The sequence below is a fragment of the Mauremys reevesii genome, linkage group 3 (assembly GCF_016161935.1).
Source record: "Mauremys reevesii isolate NIE-2019 linkage group 3, ASM1616193v1, whole genome shotgun sequence".
In the NCBI taxonomy this organism is placed as follows: Eukaryota; Metazoa; Chordata; order Testudines; family Geoemydidae; genus Mauremys; species Mauremys reevesii.
In genome coordinates this window covers 112,526,592-112,547,099 of record NC_052625.1, presented here as the reverse complement: position 1 = coordinate 112,547,099, position 20,508 = coordinate 112,526,592, and the positions used below count along the sequence as shown (strand labels likewise).

The 20,508-nt window shown below is 40.3% G+C and overlaps 1 long non-coding RNA gene across 1 annotated transcript; it reads left to right on the top strand.

The window, feature by feature from the left end:
* Nucleotides 1-2,165: 2,165 nt before the first annotated feature.
* LOC120401761 lies at nucleotides 2,166-14,966 on the top strand. The gene is made up of 3 exons (XR_005596716.1): nucleotides 2,166-2,359; nucleotides 3,331-3,472; nucleotides 14,256-14,966. It is a non-coding gene; the product is annotated as an uncharacterized LOC120401761 (long non-coding RNA).
* The last annotated feature ends 5,542 nt before the right edge of the window (nucleotides 14,967-20,508 follow it).

Here is a 20,508-nt window from a genome sequence, read left to right as displayed (position 1 = left end):
TCACCAAGGCCCCATCTTGCAAAGAGTTCAACATGGGTAGACACCTGAGCCCATGAGGAGCACTGTTGACTTCCTTGCAAAATCTGGGCTCCAAACACAATATACGAGGGTGGGGTAGAGGGTGGAGGTAGGGGTGATGGATGTAGGGTGACCAGATGTCCTGATTTTATAGGGACAGCCACGATTTTTGGGTCTTTTTCTTATATAGACTCCTATTCCCCCCCATCCCCATCCTGATTTTTCACACTTGCTGTCTGGTCACCCTAGATGGATGGGACAGGCCTTCTATAGAAAAGAAAGGGGAAGGATTGACAGAGAAGGGTCTTTTAGGAGCAGCGAAGGGATGTGAGATGATTGTAACCTCTTCTGGGCAGAGGTTTTATACATGTCTTTATATGTGTATGACACCTAGCACAGGCAAGCCCTGATTCTGATTGGGGCCTCTGGGTGCAATGATAGTATAAATAATACTAAATAATAAAAGGTGGATGCAAGGCTTATATAAGCTCAGGGCCGGCTCCAGACCCCAGCATGCCAAGCGCGCGCTTGGGGCGGCATTTTGCCGACAGGGCAGCAGCCGGCTCCGGCGGACCTTCCGCAGTCATGCCTGCGGGAGGTCCACTGGAGCCGCGGGACCAGCGGACCTCCCACAGGCATGACTGCGGACGGATCGCTGGTCCCACGGCTCGGGTGGACCTGCCGCAGGCATGACTGCAGATGCTCCACCGGAGCCGCGGACCAGCGAACCCTCCGCAGCTGCTGGAGGTCCACTGGAGCCGCGGGACAAGCGAACCCTCCGCAGTCATGCGTGCGGGAGGTCCGCTGGTCCCGCGGCTCCGGTGCACCTCCCGCAGGCATGACTGCTTGGGGCGGCCAAATTGCTAGAGCCGCCCCTGTATAAGCTACAGATAAATATCCAGATTTTAGATGCTGATACAAACTGAATTGACTTGCGAGGCCGTATCAGCTTTGTCCTTCTCTTTCCTGCCAAAAAGGAAAGTGAAGCAGCTATCTGCACAAAACAAAGAAATGCGTTTTAAACAGGAAAATGACATGCACTCTAGCCACCTCCCAACTCTGAAAAAGATCAATTCTCAATAGCTTATTCAGGTTTTGTACATATTATTTAATAGTAAAACTTTACCTATCATGTGCTGTTTTGCTTTTTTCATTAAAGCAAATTACATAGTGTTTCTATTGGTTATGGGAAGTTATATGATGCTTTCCCTTGCCCCTAAGGAATATGGGGATAAAATCTGCCACTAGTCAGAACTGGATTTTATTAGTTTTAATGCACCACAGACACTTTCATTATAGATGGGGCTTGACTGACAACACAAAGTGAATGAGCACAGTGATAGCACTGACAGGACTCATCTATGCTACAAATATAACTGAATCATGGGACCTAAGTACAAACACAGACGGTTCAAGATTTTAACCCATGAATGTCTGAAGACATGGCCAGGTTGCACCTACTCTACACATTTTAACCGTGCTGTAGCTGGGTTATTGGACAGCTGTGTTATAACTGATGCCCTGAGTTGGTTTTATTTGTAGTGCAGACAGGGCCTTAGTCACACCATAGCACAGTCTTTTATTCATACAGTTTTCTTGGGAAGCTGGAGAATAGCATTGAATAAAATATGAGGGAAAGATTCAAGTTGAGCTTCCATTTAAGAAGAATATCCTTTCGTATTATATCAATAGTTCTAAAAGTCATTAGAAAAATGGGTTGCAAAGGGTTTATATTTTCATAAAGTAAGTTTAGTTAAAGATGGTGTTTTTTGCTTAAAAAAAACAAACAAACCTGAAGGAGTTTAAAGAGCCTGGTTACAAAAGGGCAGGTTTAGCACAGAGAACCTTTCCCATCTGAACATAGAATAGGATTTATTAATTAGTAATTATTCTTGTAAAGGATGGATTCATCCTGACAGCAGCAATGAAAAATTCATGACAGAGACTTACCATTTCTAATCAGCTCTATTACTATGTGGAGACTGCCAAACTTCAGAGACCAGCCAGTGCTAGAAACACAAACAAACATCATAGTTTCCATAGTAACCGAGATCACCTTGGAGATGATTAATACCAGTATGACTTACAATGGGTGTTCCAAAGATATCATCCTTTGCTGATTTAATCATGATCCAATATAATGTCATTTAACATCTTAGTGAAGAAAAAGGAATCTGTATCTCTGAAGTATTTTCTCTTATTCATTAGCGGTAGGGTCCCAGAGGGGAATGCTCACTATCTGCTTTTATTCTATTTCTTGCTAGCAAAAGAAAAAACAACATATATGGCCATGGCATATGAGCTATAAGAACACAGATAAAGTGGATACTTTATAGGAATGGTAGGTAATTTCCTTTAAGCAAAATACCATAAAAGCATGAATTACTCATCCACTGTATGAAGAGCCATGCAAAACAACCACTGAAATATTTCATGTTTTAGAGGAACACATGAGCTGGCGAAAGGAAAATTTTTGCCATTCTGTGAGAAACACTTTGTATGACAAAATAATGGATACATTCTGGTTGGGAACAAATCCAAAGTTTCCACATTTTTGCTCAAGGTGAAATTTTGCCATCTTCACCCAAACCATATGGTGGAAAATCAGAACAAAGACAAAAATCCCATTTGTCATGGATGGAACCTGCATTGTCTAGGAACTAGCACAGGCATAGGAACAGAAAGGTGTGGATTCTGTTCTTGACTTCCATTGTGTCATTGGCTTAACTACAGTTGCTTGGTAAAAAGTGGATAATATTACTTATGTTTCACCAGTTAATTACTATTTCTAAAGCACTTGGATAGAAGGTACTAGAGAAGTCTAAAGTAATAATTTTATTATTTTCATTAAACTAGCATAAAATTTGATTTTCACTGTATTTGTCAGTGTGAATTTTTTCACATATTCTGTAGTATATAAGTTTCAAAGTGGATACCAAATTCCTGCTACATTCATCCCTTTCACTAACACAGCTGTTGATCTGAAGAGCTGGGGGTGGAACCTATATGCAGTGTGGGAGGAGATTTGGAGATAATTAGGTTCAGTATAAAACTGGAGTCATTCCATTCACTTCAGTGGAATTACCCTCATTTAACTAGCCAATACTTTGCTCTATATCTCAGGCTGTATTTGAACATGTTTAGTTAATTCAAGTGCTTCAGTTATAACTCAAAGCATACAACAGATTCTCTATTCATTTTCTTATTCTCAACTATTTCAAAAGGAACATAATTAGGTACATTGTTTATTAACTTGTAATTGTGAAGTATTACTTTTTCTTAGTCATTTTAAATATAATAAATCATTTATAGGCTTCTACACAAAATACTAGAAGTCAAGAGATTCTCTTCAAGAAGTCTATTCTCAACTCTGCCTCAAATATCGAGTGACAAATCACAATCTCTGTTTGAAATCAATGGGAGCTATAGGTATCGCCCCCCTGAAAATCAGGCCGTGAGTGTTTTAAGTTCTCTACCTAAATTAATGTACCCTTTAGACAATTTTGAACTTACTGTCTCTCTCTCTCTCCCCCCTTTGGTAAAATGTGTACAATGCTACTTTTTTGTAGTACCTCCTGTTAATGTTTTGATGCTTATTTCATTCATCTTTATATCAGTCTTTAGGAATCCTTGGACGTGTTCCTCACAAGTGCCAAGCAGTACTGTATGATTTGATATAAACAGTCTTTCAACTCAGGGAGTCAAACACAATTTTTTAGCCTATTTCTGATTTTGGCCAGTACGCTGAAAAAAAGTGATACCATATGACACACCAGAAGTAGCCAAGAGTGGGGCAAACCCATTCGTATCCTACTTCATTACTGGTTTAACAATCAAACTACAGACTAGGGCCTTGATCTAACAAACACTTAGGCACATGCTTAGCTCCACTGTCATGAATAGTTTCATTGATTTTAATAAGACTACTCATGGTAGTAAAATATAACACATGCATAAGTGTTCCTAATCTAGTCTATAAGGGTTCTTATGCTGTGCTTATCACAGTAATATCTGAGTGCTAGATGTCTGCAGGATTGCGTGCTTAATGTTGAAACATAGAACTTTTTAATCAAGCTATTAACTAGGAAAATATAGGCTCCCGCCCTTTCCCCCCCATATGTAATCATGCAAGTCTGAGCACAAATAGTCACCTTTTAACAGAGAGCTAGCAGTAGAGTTGAAAATGCCAATGGCAATTTAGAGCATTTCACAGTTTACAGACTTCACAGAAAACTATTTGGATCATATAAGCTTCAGAATACATACTAACAAAAATAAGAGCAATTTTCTTTCCTTTCAAAGGACCATATTGTGACTTTCCACAACCCCTCTGTATGCAGATAGACTCCTGACTTAGCGAAGTCACTGAAGCAATAGATAGAGATAATCCTCAGAAAAGTTTTGAATTTGTATTAATCTAGCATGCATTAATGTGCTAATAATGAAGAGCTTTGTGTAGTTTTCAGCTGCCCTCCTGCTCTGACTGACAAGAACTGATTTGCTTTTCTTCTGGGGTGACTGTTTTGGTTTTTTGGTGTTTTTTTTTCTGATTAATTATGCTAAGGTGTCTGAAATAACACAGAAAAGTTCAGAAATTCAATCATATTTTCCTGATACGTCTTCAGAGATGGCAGTATCCTCACAGTAATCCAAGTGGGATACATGTAATATTAAAAAAACAAAAAAAAAAAGCCTTTTTCTTATCTTAGTGCAGCAAATATTATACGTTTTATGTTTCTTAATGCGTCCTTAGAATTCAGATCAGTGATAGATATGTAATACAGGAAACAACTTGTTGAATTACATTTATTATAAAAAAGAGAAGGAAAGCTGCTTAAACAAATTTCTCCATATGTCTATATAAAAATAATCATCCATGAATGAATGCTGAGTTCCTTCCATTTGAGAAGGATTTGCCAGACAAAAAATGAATTTTTTTTTAAAAAGATCAATGGACTAGATTTGTTTATCTTATTTGCTAAACAGACTAGGAACAGATCCCTCAACCAACTTCATGCAGGCAGTTCCCAGTTGCCTTTAAGGGGGATTCACGTGGGTGCAGGGGGCCGCTCAGGCAGACTCTCACTGAAATCAATGGAGTTCCACTAATGTTGGAACCACTGCAGGATCTCAACCTAACCAGTTTGCCTGTGTGTCTTGGATTTAACCATAAAGCAGTGTACTGTATCTGGAGAGTATGCTATAGCTTTGTTAAGCACAGTAGGCTGGGATACTTCACCTCCAAAAATTCATTTGTACAATTACTTTTCACTGACAAATTACTTACTTGAAGTCTCTTTTGAGAGAAAATTTGGTCCTCTGAGGCTGTGCTACATTTTGTCTTATTGTTATTGCAGTAATTTTCAATAACAATATATTGTTTTGTTTCCAACTAGTGTTGACAATTGAGATTTTTCTGCAGTGGTGATGCTGCCTCATTCAGGAATATTATTATTATTTATTATTTGTATTGCTTTAGTTCTAGGAGCTCTGGTCATGGACCAGGACACCTTTGTGTTAGGTGCTGTACAAACAGAGAGGTATATTGTGTGTAATACATTAATATTTACAAATTGATAGGTTCTACTATCTGACTTTTTGACAATACTTTGCACCTCTACACCTCCTTTCATCTATGGATTTCAAAGGGCTTTACTTAAAAACATGAATTTAACTAAGCTCCGTGACACCATTGTCAGATAAATAAGTATTATTTTGCTGATAGGAAACTAGTTTGAAAGGAATTAATGGACTGACTTTTCAGAGGTAAACCCACAGCACCAGTTGAAGCCAATAGGATCTCAGAGATTATCAGTGACAGAGCACTGATTGTAAATCTCCTGCTCTATACACACCCAATCACAGCTCTGCAACAGCAAACAGCCCCTGGCCAGTCAATCAGGCTCATAACTTGGGCATCATCTTCAAATCTGACCTCTGTCTAGATCAGATTGGCACGCGGCCCGCCAGGGTAAGCCCCCTGGTGGGCCGGGCCAGTTTGTTTACCTGCTGCGTCCTCAGGTTTGGCCGATCGCGGCTCCCACTGGCCGTGGTTTGCCGCTCCAGGCCAATGGGGGCTGCGGGAAGTGGCGGCCAGCACATCCCTCAGTCCGCGCCGCTCTCTGCAACCCCCATTGGCCTGGAGCAGCGATCCGCAGCCATTGGGAGCCGCGATTGGCCGAGCCTGTGGACATGGCAAGTAAACAAAGCGGCCTGGCCCACTAGGGGGATTACCCTGGCAGGCCTTGTGCCAAAGGTTGCCGATCCTTGGTCTAGATCCTCACATACAGTCTATGTCAAATTCTTTCCATGTAACATCTGTAACATACTGATTTTCCTATCCATCTGTACCACTAAAACTCTTGTCCAGGTTCTCATAATCTCATTTCGCGATTATTCCAACATTCTCTCTGGCCTTGACATATGCAATCCACTCATATCCATTCAGAATGTTGCTGAAAGATAGTTTCCTAGCCCATCGCTTTGACCATGTCACTCCTCTCTTTGCATCCGACGTAAACTGACGATCTTCACTTTCCACATCCTACCAATTATCTTTCATTCACTATTGAAATGTCAGCTCCCACTACTGACTGGCCCGTAACACTAGAATCCATCATCCACTTAAGTTTTCAAACGCACACCTCTGTGTTTTCTCCCAGTCTTCCCCTTCTGCTTGGGAGGAGAGACCTGTAAACAAAGTCACCTCAGTATGCTCCTTCAAATACTCCTTAAAACTCTCCTTTTCCATCCTGTCTACAAAAAAATTGACAGCAGTGAGGCTTAGGTAGGCAACTGGCATGCAGAGACCTCTGCCTATCACACTGACTAATACATTTTCATTGTTTCCTTGTACCTCTCATCTGTCTGTATCCGTCTGTTGTCTCTTGTCTTATACTTAGATTATAACTCTTTGGGGCAGGGATTGTCTTTTGTTCTGTGTTTGGATAGTGCATAGCATCGCGGGGTCCTAGTCTGTGACTGGGATGCCTAGGCATTACAGTAATACAAATAATAATAATGTGTGTCAGTTATCTTGACATCAAATCTTAGTGGAGACAAGCCATAGCCAGCTTTTATCATAAGGTAGTTAGGTGAGGTCCCTCCAGCAATGAAAGCTACATAGCTTCGTCTCCATTAGCATTTTACAATGAAATCATGAATGTATACTAGTTATAACCCATATATACAGAACTCTTTTGGCAGTGAAGACACAGCCTAAGAGCTAGATCATGCCACTGAGTCACTGCCTTTAGCAGGAGGCAATATGGCTCTGCTACTCATATGCAGATTCTCACTTCAAACTTCGTTTTTATAAAAAAAATGCTTCAGATATTTTAGGCAGCACTAACTAAACTGATTTTTTAGTAGTTTAGATGCATTCTTTGATCTTTTACAAACTTTTCTTTGAACTTAAACCAAACCTAATTTGCAAGCAGAATATCTTGCAGGTTGCTTGTTCATTAATGTAGAATTAGTTCCTTTTGATATTTTGACAAAGAGACTGTCAAATTAAGCACCATTACAAATTGGGTTTACTGAGATTTCTGAAACATTATAGGCATTTGTGTTGTTCAGACAATAGAAAAAACAGCACTTAAGCCCTTAAGTCATTGTGGAATCCTATGAAACCTTAAAGTATATTACTCCCATGTTGAGACTTTGTATGCCAAGTTTCCGTCTGTCATGGTTACTCGATGGTCTCCCTCCCACATTTGCCACCCTACATATATTTTGTAGCTTTAGATTAGAATTGTTGCAAAACATTTCCTTATTTATCTATCTTGGCTATTTATAGATTAATCATTAAGCAGTAATTAAAGACTCCAATCCACCATTTTGATAAACTACTATTTTCAGTTTAGATGTGTAATGAAGTCACTTAAATCAGCGCCTGATTATAAAAAATGCCTGTCAAAGGAATTCAGTTACTTGTGGACCAATTTCTGTAGCACTTATGTTCATACAGAATTCTGGGTCTTATTCTCCACTCTCTTACACCTCGTGTATTCAGTTAAGGCTTGGTCCTCCAAACACTTAACTTTAAATCAAGGGTTCTCAATCCAAGTGTCCACCCTGCCTCTCAACTTACTAATTAAGAAGGGAATCCTGGCTAGTTCCTGGATAGATGGGAGAAGATACTAGAGAGGGTCTTGCTATGGAAAATGGGTTTCCTGAATGGGAAACTGGAGAACAGCTTTAAGCGTACGAGTAGGCCAATTGAGGACAATGGGAATTCTCCTGTGCTTAAAATATAGAATGGGTGTAAATGTTCGAAGGACTGGGGCCTTCCAACTGAGCCAAGTGGGTGTAAAATGCTGCCAAATCAGAATTCTCCACGTACTCATCCTGATGGTAGTTTGTAACACTCACTTTTGTCAGGTATAATTACCAAAGGAGCAAAGCAGATGAAATTCAGCTATCCTGGCAAATTTTAAACATCAGAAATATTATTATTATTATTACTTGTACTGTATTACCATAGTGCCTAGGAGCCCTTCTCTTGGGCCAGACCCCAATGTGCTTTAGGAGATGTACAAACACAGAATGAAAAGACAAGCAGAACTAGTGAATAAATTCAATTAATAACTCTCAATTTGTTTAGGAAAAATGGATGCATGTCAGTGCTAAACATCACCTGGAATTAATCCAGCATAAAGGTAAAACACTTGTAAGGAACATTATCTTATGGTACATGTGAGCCCAATATATGTGCACTGACATTTATTTAAGGGACAAATGCACAGTGGCTCTAACTTTGGTACAGCTTCTGCCCTTTGTGGTACAACTACAACCTCACAAAAGAAACTGTAGCTCTGACTTGAGGAACATGCATATCCAAAGGCAAAATAATGAAATTAGGAATAAATGGCTAGGTAGATGGTCATCTTAGATTAAAAGCTCTTCTGGTCAAAGGACCATTTCTTCACATGCATTTCATAGAATATCAGGGGTGGAAGGGACCTTGGGAGGTCATCTAGTTCAACCCGCTGTTCAAAGCAGGACCAATCCCCAGACAGATTTTTGCCCCAAATCCCTAATTGGCCCCTTCAAGGATTGAACTCACAAGCCTGGGTTTAACAGACCAATGCTCAAACCACTGAGCTATCCCTCCCTGCACAGCAGTACATAGTAGAATTGGGTACTACTCCGGACTGGAGTAGCTGGGCACTGCATTAATACAAATTTTAAATACATACAAGATTTTGGACTTTGGAAACAAGATCTATCCCATTCTGTTCCCAGTCATTATCAGTAGAATGTGTATCAGAGCTGTAGAATGTTATTAAAATTCAATTTAGTAGATTTGAGGCCTGTCCCTCCAGGGGAAGACAAGCTCATACTGACTTGTGCACTGCACAGACATAATGAGAAGACACCCTAGAATGAGTGTAAGGTCTTGTAATATAACAGGCTCCTATTCTTTTTAATTAAGTGGTCTATTCTGAGCGCTAATGTCACACTGCGGACACTAACCAGGAAATGCCTACTAGCATCACTCATATGAATACTTTATTAAAGGGAGACTGCATGAGCTTTCAGGTATAATTAATATCATACTAAAAGCAACCTCTGCTTTGACATCTTGCAGATTTGCATCCAGAGCACATTTTCCCCTTTCAGCCATATATATACATTTCACTTAGAGTAATTGCAATTAAAAGATGCTTTTTACCCACTAAAAATGCGTCACAAACTTGGAGCTAAAATTGCTGCAGGGTGTTGTTTTGCCCACACACTATATTAACAACCTTTCTTAATTTACACTGGGCTGTTTCACCTGTTTTGTCAACCCCTTTTTCTTTTCTACAAACATACAATGTCATCCACCCTTCATGCATGCATCTGACTAAGTGTTAACATATCTACCTCTTTGTTCACACACAGCTAGCTTCCCAACTGAGGAAAACACAAAAGCCTCTACTTGGAGCACCACTGGCTTTAGAGATTTCTTTTCAAGACCATACACAATGAGTAAGATGACTTTCAAATGAAAATGTCTGTGTGAAGTTGCCTAGTAAAAGCTTAAAGCCTTATGGGACTATTCTAACAAGTAGGCTGTCTGGCATTCATATACCTACTTCATTTCAAGCCCCAATTGATTTTGATTTAACATTCATTTAGGCATTTTAAAGGGAATATTTTCATGGGTGTCTGCCTTCCTGTTTGTCTATAATTGAAGACATGGGATGGAGGGAGGTTGTTAGGTTAATTCCTCATGAGGATGATCTTGACATTTCCTAGAAACATTGTGTCATGACCAATAGGTCTCACACCCAAGTCCACAGGGTTCATGAGAGCAACCACACTCCAAGCCTCCACCTAGCAGCATTCTGACAATGGCTTACACCTGGGACCCGTGAAGCCCAGCCCCAGTATCAAGCTCCATCCCTGAGCTCCAACTGGTGGAGCCCCAAAGCAGCTGATTGGCCCACTGGCCCTACTTATGCCAGCAGCAGGAACAGGAAGCTGTTCAAACAACTCAGCTCTGGCTCTGACTCCACAATTTCCTGGCATCCCAGCCTAGCTTGAATCGACACCTGACCTGTGATTCCTGACCTCCAGTTGGTGTCCTGTCCTGACTTTGGTTCCCAACTTGTGATTCTGATCTCCATTTTCTCTCCTGATTCTGATCTTCTGGTATCCTGACCTTTGACTCCTGTTTTGTGACTGTGGACTCTGGCTTTGGCTACTAGGTCTAGCTGTCCACAACCTGACTGTGACATAGGGTTTTGTTGTACACCACCATCTTCTCTGACATTAACCAAAGAGATTTCAGTGAGCCATATAAACTGTCACTCTGTCCCCTCTCAGACAATACTAGGATAAAGAAAAGACAAACGGCAATTTCAGTTTTTACGTTCCATTGCTGTTGATGCAGCAAAATGTATACAGTGTCTTTGTTATAAATGTCTCTTGTGGTATTGTGTGTACACATGTCAAAATGAAAAAAAAAATCTGAATGTAGACATAAGCTGTTAAAAATTGGATAACCCAAAGAAATTAACTACTCTACATGCAATTGCAACCAAAGAAAGGAATACATTAGAAGTAAGAGGAAGACCAAGGACAGGGTAGGCCCACTGCTCAGTGAGGAGGGAGAAACAGTAACAGGACACTTGGAAATGGCAGAGATGCTTAATGACTTCTTTGTTTCGGTCTTCACCAAGATGTCTGAAGGAATGCCTAGCATAGTGAATGCTAATGGGAAAGGGGTAGGTTTAGAAGATAAAATAAAAAAAGAATACGTTAAAAATCACTTAGAAAAGTTAGATGCCTGCAAGTCACCGGGCCTGATGAAATGCATCCTAGAATACTCAAGGAGCTAATAGAGGAGGTATCTGAGCCTCTAGCTATTATCTTTGGAAAATCATGGGAGACAGGAGAGATTCCAGAAGACTGGAAAAGGGCAAATATAGTGCCCATCTATAAAAAGGGAAATAAAAACAACCCAGAAAACTACAGACCAGTTAGTTTAACTTCTGTGCCAGGGAAGATAATGGAGCAAGTAATTAAGGAAATCATCTGCAAATAAACACTTGGAAGGTGGTAAGGTGATAGGGAATAGCCAGTATGGATTTGTAAAGAACAAATCATGTCAAACCAATCTGATCGCTTTCTTTGATAGGGTAACGAGTCTTGTGGATAAGGGAGAAGCGGTGGATGTGGTATACCTAGACTTTAGTAAGGCATTTGATATGGTCTCGCATGATATTCTTATCAATAAACTAGGCAAATACAACTTAGATGGGGCTACTATAAGGTGGGTGCATAACTGGCTGGATAACCATACTCAGAGAGTAGTTATTAATGGTTCCCAATCTTGCTGAAAAGGTATAACAAGTGGGGTTCCGCAGGGGTCTTGGGTTTTGGGACCAGCTCTGTTCAATATCTTCATCAACGACTTAGATATTGGCATAGAAAGTCCACTTATTAAGTTTGCAGATGATACCAAACTGGGAGGGATTGCAACTGCTTTGGAGGATCAGGTCATAATTCAAAATGATCTGGACAAATTGGAGAAATGGTCTGAGGTAAACAGGATGAAGTTTAATAAAGACAAATGCAAAGTGCTCCACTTAGGAAGGAACAATCAGTTTCACACATACAGAATGGGAAGAGACTGTCTAGGAAGGAGTACAGCAGAAAGGGATCTAGGGGTTATAGTGGACCACAAGCTAAATATGAGTCAACAGTGTGATGCTGTTGCAAAAAAAGGAAACATGATTCTGGGATGCATTAACAGATGTGTTGTGAGCAAGACACGAGAAGTCATTCTTCCGCTCTACTCTGCGCTAGTTAGGCCTCAGCTGGAGTATTGTGTCCAGTTCTGGGCACCGCATTTCAAGAAAGATGTGGAGAAATTGGAGAGGGTCCAGAGAAGGGCAACAAGAATGATTAAAGTTCTAGAGAACATGACCTATGAAGGAAGGCTGAAAGAATTGGGTTTGTTTAGTTTGGAAAAGAGAAGACTGAGAGGGGACATGATATCAGTTTTCAGGTATCTAAAAGGATGTCATAAGGAGGAGGGAGAAAACTTGTTCACCTTAGCCTCTAAGGATAGAACAAGAAGCAATGGGCTTAAACTGCAGCAAGGGTGGTTTAGGAACTTTTTCCTAATGTCCAACCTAACTGTCAGGGTGGTTAAACACTGGAATAAATTGCCCAGGGAGGTTGTGGAATCTCCATCTCTGGAGATATTTAAGAGCATGTTAGATAAATGTCTATCAGGGATGGTCTAGACAGTATTTGGTCCTGCCATGAGGGCAGGGGACTGGACTTGATGACCTCTTGAGGTCCCTTCCAGTCCTAGAATCTATTAATACCATATTTCCTTGATTTCTGGACATGCAGAAAGTCCAATATTGAGTTAAATGAGCTTTTAAAAATATAATTTAAATGGTTACCTTCACTATTCTATAAAGCTCATTCTGATAGTCTCCAAAATGAAACTGAGCCTGGAGGAAGCATGTTCTAAAAGGTTACATAAACCTGAAAAAGTTTTGTTTGGTTTAGGAACAATTTCTCAGAGCCATTTTTAAATGTACATCAGCCCCTGCAACTTAGTATATTTCTGAAATGTTGCTGTATGACTTTTCTTAACATTATTCCCAGGTAGCCCTGGGGGAGCGTCATAAAAGTACAGATGACCTATGAAGAGAGCTCACAAATTGCTCATAAATGGCTTCTTTTCAGATTCTCAGCAATAGTAAAGGTGGGAGGTTTTAATTGCATATTCCTAACACCCCAGTTTATGTAAATGTTAAGTTATCTCAGAATGTGGAAATGAAACAATGATGTTTAGAAAAGAATACAGTAATAACTCTCCATATGTTCTTTGCTTTACGCATACCATACACTTTAATGCTGATTTCTATTCCACTGCTTTTAATACAAGTTACTGTTGCAATACTCCCTAAAGCCTTCCCCGGGTCTGTTTGTGGCAACTGATTTATACACCAAGTATGAAAACCATTAAAGACTCTGAAAGTGACAATTACATTATACAGTGTACTATCTGGTGTTAGAAAAGGATCAAATTAATTCCCAGGGTGATCACAGTGACAAATATATCAGGAAAGGCCCTAAGAATAAAAGATGAAGTTTCTATTTGCTGAGAACTAATTGTCTTCAGACTTTAGATCAGGGTCTAAATGCACAACAGACAGTGGTGAATGTCTACAAAGATTTCTTTTTAAAATATGTATTTACTGAATGTTAAATATCTTCAACATAAATGCTTAAAATGACATCTGTACCCATAAGCATAGTTTGAGTTCTATATGAGGGAGGGGGGAAGAAGAGGGCAGCTTCAACCAGCCCAACCGGGCCACACGTTTGCAGTTTGGGGGGGTGGGGGGGACAATGCCCCCCCCATGCCCATCCCAAACTACAGCCACGTTTGTATTCCCTTCTCCTCTACTCACACGTGTAACATGGTAGAAAGTTCTATTGCTCCAGAGGATTGGAGTTGGTGACAACAATCTTTATCCTGGAGTTTAGGAGGTCTTTTAGATATCTTGGGCCCAGGCCATAGAGCACCCTGAAGATAAGGACTAAGACCTTTAAATTAATTCAGAATTCTATAGAAGCTAGCATAGACGACGAAGAACATATCTGATGTGTTTGTGGTGGCCGGTGTTGTTGAGAATGGGTGTAGTGTACTGTACTTGGAATTTCCTGTGTGCTGAAGGCTTCATTCCCAATACATTTGTATATTGATTGCTGTTTTCCAGATGGGAGATGATGAAAGCATGAATAACTGAGGCCAGGTCATTATCCATCAAGAAAGGATGTGGTCTCCTAAGAAAGCATTACTTGGAGATGCAGATATGTGAGATGTCAGTCAATGAGGAACCCAGGGGCACTCCTGAACTACAGTCTGAATTGATGGATTGTGGGCATGTACCTTCAACCAAAGGAAAGTGAACCATGGCTACGAACTCTTCATAGTACTTTCCTCTGCCAACCAGCATCACCTGTGTCTTGTTTGGGTTTAACTTCAACTGGCTGTTCTTCATCCATGAGCCGATATTCTACAAGCACTGGGTCATCTTGGTGGTAGTGGGATGGTTACGAGTGGTGAAGGATACGTAGAACTTTGTCATCCTTAGGTTGTTGGCACTTGAGTCCATATTTGTCTGACCAGTTCACATAGTGGCTGCATGTAGATATTGAATAGAACTGGAGAAAGAATTGATGCTTGTCTGGCAGGCAGACTTTTGTTTTATGGGAGTGAGACAGAGCTCACTGTATAACATTCGTTTCAGGAGAGTATGCCCAAAAAACTGCATAAAAATGCTTTGAAATCTGAAAAAAAAAAATCTGGAATCCAGCAAATATCTAAAGACTTCACTAAAGGTGGCTCTCCATCTCTTCTTCCACAAAATGGCTATCCTAGAAGACGCATGCTGTGTGGATACCTCTCTGTTTAGATGCCATCAACTCTCGACTAACTGAATAAAAAACTTGAATGGTCAACAAACTTTTGAAGTTGAAGTCACTTTATATAATAGAATCATAGGAATGTAGGGCTGAGAGGGACCTTAAGAGGCCATGTAATCAACCCTCCCATGCTAAGGCAGGATCACATATACTTATACCCTCCCCCACAGATATTTGTCTAATCTGTTCTTAAAAACCTCCAGTGACAGGGATTCCATAACTTTCCTTGGAAGCCTAAAATCTAGTGGGAACATCTGATGTGAATAACTAGTGTTTCATATACTGTATGTATGGTAACAACATGGGAAGACTCCATTCTTATTAAACTAAACTACTTACAGAGATGTTCCAGAGGCACCTTAACATTCTTAGCTACACAGACTGACTTCCTTGTCCCTCTTCCAAATTCTTCCCTCCTACAACCAATGCCCCCGGTTGCATGCAAGTTGACACAAACAGGAGCACTTCTGTGTGGAAGAAATATGCAGAACGACAAGAGCTGAGTCTTTTGGATTAGACCTAACTATCAAGGAGCTGACTATTTATCAGGATCACTTTCTGTAAACAGCCATGAAGAAAAACACGTTTGTATTTTCAGATAGTAATTTATGTATGAGACTTTTGGAGAAAATAATTAAAAAGAAAACAGTCCCAAAAATATGGCATGGATTTTTAGTTTTTACAAGAACATATTTGGAGGAATGTTAAGTACTTTCAGTTGCCACAGTTGAGCCTTATTGGTTCCCTGTTTTACACCTTTTGCAAGGTGTTTGTTTATAACATGCTGTTCTAAGGTAATGAATAATTTATCTAGCATGTGGGGGCATAACTCCCAGCCCTGAAGCCTTTATGGTGCTAATAGGCCTGACACTGCAAGGGAGACATCAGGGCCATTTACAGCTAGTAACAGTTCAGCGTAGCTCAGCTGCAGCTGCCTCCTTCTGATCCCCTAAATTTCCCCTCCACTAGAAACTGTTGCCAATGACTCAGGACGACTTCTACATGTCCTCTTGGCTGTCAACTCCTCTGCTTTCCACCACCTCATTCAGATTAGTGTGCATTGAAGGCTAAAGACATGAGACATTCTCCTTTCCTTATACTTGGTATTATAACAAAGAATTTGCTAATGATGCCAAGCAAAGAGCTTCTGAATCTTCATTACTTTCTCTGAATATTCCCATTCCATCCCTTGTTACATTTCCCAACACCTACAATGAGTTTTGATGGGAGGGAAAAATGCATTGACCTAGAGTCATTCATTTTCAATAGAAATATTCATCACTTACACACAATAATTTCAGTGGTAACTCAAGCAGTATGCTTACAGCCTTTGAAATACATAAACCTCTTTCAACAGCATCTTGGAGAATCCATTTATTTTATAATAAGGGAACTTGTTATGCATGGAGAGTCAGATGCTGCTGGTACAAGTGATTTTGAAATACTCTGCAAATGATTTAGGTAATATGTATGATAATTCTTCACAATGAAGCTACTATTCAAATTATTAGTGTCTTGCTGCAAATATATGTTCCCTGTTCTTGCTCTGCCCTGGTTTTTGCAATATAATTGCTACTGCGATTACAAAAAGCTAAATAGATTTCTATATTATTGTTTACTATGTAATACATTTTTAAAAAGCCTGACATGGGGGAAGGAGTTTAAATATAAAGTAAAGATCATATCCAAAGCTTCGTTCAGAGCTAAGGGTCTGGGAACTTTGGGCTATTTTCCTAGTGAAGTATATTTGTTTTAATGTCAGAAATGTAGTTTCTCTATGAAAGGCTGAAGGATCACTGTCCAATTCCTGGAGAATAACTGTCCACATCACCAAAACCATCATCACAATTGGCACTAATTGGCAGCCCTGCTGGAAATCTCAGCAGAGAGACAGACACCCACTCACCCTTTGAGGTTGGCTTCTCCAAGGCAAAGTTGAGACACATTGTTATAGCAATAGGAGAAGTTTGCACTGTGGTGCTGTATATAATTAGAGGATTGGAGTCTCCAGAACTTTTATTCTGGAACCCTTCACAACACTAAATTCATTCATATTAACAACTATTATTATTTTAAAAAAGAAAGAACAAAGTTGTTTCCTTGAAATAGCTGCAGTACACAGTTCAGCTTATAGAACAGCACAGGAGAGCACAAAGTAGATAATCCATAGCACCTCTCAGTTCTGATTAATGTTTTTCTATAACTACAGGCTAATGAACCTGACCAAATCTTAGTGCCCTGCTGATGTTTCATCCTTAGACAATGTGAATTGCACATTACTTACTTGCCTTTGAATGCTATTCAATAGATTCTTTTCAGTCACTTCCTGGAAGAGACTTTCAGGGACGAATTATGGCTGGCCCTACAAGGGTACACTAGCTAAAGTGTGCAATGGGTACATAGAACTCTCCCTCAGCACAGCACACCACACCACTCTAGGGCACAGGCATAGTTGGGCTGGCTGCATGGCGCAGGAGGTGGCCTGTATTAGTACTTCCAAAAGGGGAACATCCAGACAGGGAAGGAGAGGGACCATGTCCGCCAATCCTGCACCAGCAGACCTGTACTGCACATGTGGGGAGTGGGTGGTGAGTACTGATTGCATTTTTAACAAGATCTAGAATGTGAATCAGCGCTGCCTCCAAGAAACAGCTTTGTTGTTCCTATAACTCGGCTATTATGAGGAATAACTGAACACAAACTTTTCAAAGCGTATATGCAGCTGTTCTGTGGTATGTATGTGTTGACTATCAAAGTAGTTAATAGCACTTAGCCCTTGGAAGCCAAGGGAGCACCAGAGGCATTCATAAGGCTTCTCAGAGTTCCATGGCACCACACACGCTGCTACCCCTCCTTAAGGGGTGCAGCATCCTCACCAGCTTTTATGGCCAGAGCATTTATGGCCATAGTTGTACCTAATAATATGCCCTGATTCCCCCTCCAGTCTCCACCGTGCTGTCCATTTACATGCACACACACAAAGAAATATGCACACTACTATATACCTATTATGTGTCTGTACAAATAATAACAGACTAGCCCTACCTCGATGAGCTTACAGTTGAAGTCTCTGATCCTACAAATGCTTACGTACAAGAGTAACTTTACCCAACAAGGTGGTATAGCAAACAGAGGGATTGGGGGTGGCAAGATGAGGTAACAGTAGCAAGAACAGATGGTTATGCAGAATGGAAATGTGCAGAGCTTTGAGGGATCAGGGGCATTGTTTGGGATTTTTTTAAAGGTATACATAAACAAGACATTATAGATGGCAATTGTCCTTACTGGCTACCTAACTAATCATTATATAACGTACTGTTAACATATAACCCATAAAATTAAATGAGTAAAATAGGTTGCTTTTTCTGAAAAAGGAAAAAAGGGACTAAACTTGGAGTATTATTTGATCATTTTCCTTCCTGCATCATAAACCTTCATACCTCCCACATGTGTTAGCTAATTACTTAGTGGGGACAGGAGAAGTAACTAACATCAGGTACATTAGATCCAATTAGAATTCATATATTTAGCTCTGTGTGTGCCTTGCTGATTCATTTATGCCACACACCAGGTGACATTTGTTTTACCTACAGTGGGAGGGCTATCCGAGAAAGAAGGGAGGGAGAGAGTCAGAGACATCATTAAGAAGCATTTTTGTTCTCAGTTCCATTTATCTCCATTCCCTTCCCCTTTTGTGCTTATTTTCTTTGATCTCATGGCAGCAGTGCTGAACACCACTACAGTTAGGAGATTATACTAGTACTTGCACCAAACTTAGGCAGTCATATTTACATTCATGTTTTGAATGGTGAACACCAGACCAAATTCTGTGGATGCAGTTTTTGAGAGGAGGTAATCTGCCTGTTCACAGGTTATTTCTAATTACTCTTAATTACAGTCCAGAGGAACCATGGCAGGGGAAAGCATTTTAACTCTACCTTGTCTCTATGTTATCCCTTCTAATGCAGTGCAACGAAGGATGTTATAAGCTCTCTCTGCACCACCCAAGCAGGACAAACCAGCCCTAGAGCTTCCTTAGCTTGTCTCTTGTGGATTCCCATGCATTGAAGAGCCCTCAGGTGACAGAGTTTTGCCTTAGTAGCTCCTATATCTACCTTTTGAGGAGTAGGGGACTTGCCCAATGGAAGGGGATGTGACTGGGTTGTCTCTACATTCTGGTGATTCCTGGCTATTGGAACATCCGCTGGGGGTCCACAGGTAGTTTGCATAAAATAGAGCAGCTCTGAGGCTCCTCTAAATTATGCCAAAAGTCCAGACCGCAGATTGTCCTCAGGATCTGGGGGGCTGCAAATGTGTGACTTAAAGCCGCCTATGTCTCCTTCCTGCTTGCCCTCTTCCAGTCTTGTGCCAAACACAGCATGGTTAGACTTAAAGGTCTGTCCCACTGAATTTGCAAAAGATAGGCTGTTCCCTTCACTGTAAATCATGAGGAAATTCACAGGGGTGAAACTGGCTTTAAATGAAAGCAGAATCAAGTCCAAAGGGATCACATTCTAACCAGAGCTTGTAAGGATATAACTCGTGATAAAACTTGGCCCACCTACTGTCAACAGTTTTAAATCAAAAGTAATTGATCCTAACTGTCCACAGCACCGCTAAAACTGGCACCCTTAGATACCAAGGATATAAGGGCATGAAGCCTGAATTGCTGTCTCTTCTTTAGAAACTATCCATCCAGAACAGTGGCAGAATGGCAAACACATTCTAATCAAATTAAGGGGTCAGTTTTGCAAAATGTACTCATAATCCAAATAGTTTATTACTTTGTAAAAGGACTAAGCCTCAATATTTGCAGCTTTGTTCTTAATTCAGAGACCCATTTTAAAGAAAGAAAAGGAAGTTTCTTCTATGTAAACAGGGTGTTTTATTTTAATAGCAAATACAGTACAAGTGCAATGACAGCATGCTAATTAAGGGCCTGACCCTGACATCCTTTTTGACTGAGTAACGATGGCTGAATTGAGTTCAGACAATTTTTAGCAGGCTAGCTTGTTCAGAATGAACACAGATGGGTCTCCTGGAGCTGGAATTTATTCTTATCAGACCTAGTGTAGTCATACCATAGATTGTGATGAAATCACCGCTTAACCTTCTCTTTAATAAGATAAATAGACTGAGCTCCTTGTTATCCAATCCCTTAATCATTCCTGGGGCTCTTCTCTGAATCCTCTTCATTTTTTTCAACATTCTTTTTGAAACGTGGACACCAAAACTGGATACAGTATTCTAGTGGTGGTTGCCAATGTCAAATACAGAGGTAATATAACCACCCTATTCTTACTCTATATTCCCCTATTTATACCCAAGGATTGCATTACCCCATTAAGCAACAGCATTGCGCTGAGAGTTCATGTTCAGCTAATTATCTAGTATGACCCCCAGCTCTATTCTGTGAAGCAGTGACTCTGAGAAAGAGTCTCCCATCTTGTAAATAATGGCCAGCATTCTTTGTTCCTTGATGTATAACCTCACATTTGGGTTTATTGAAATACCTATGGTTTGACTGAGCCCAATTTAGCAGTC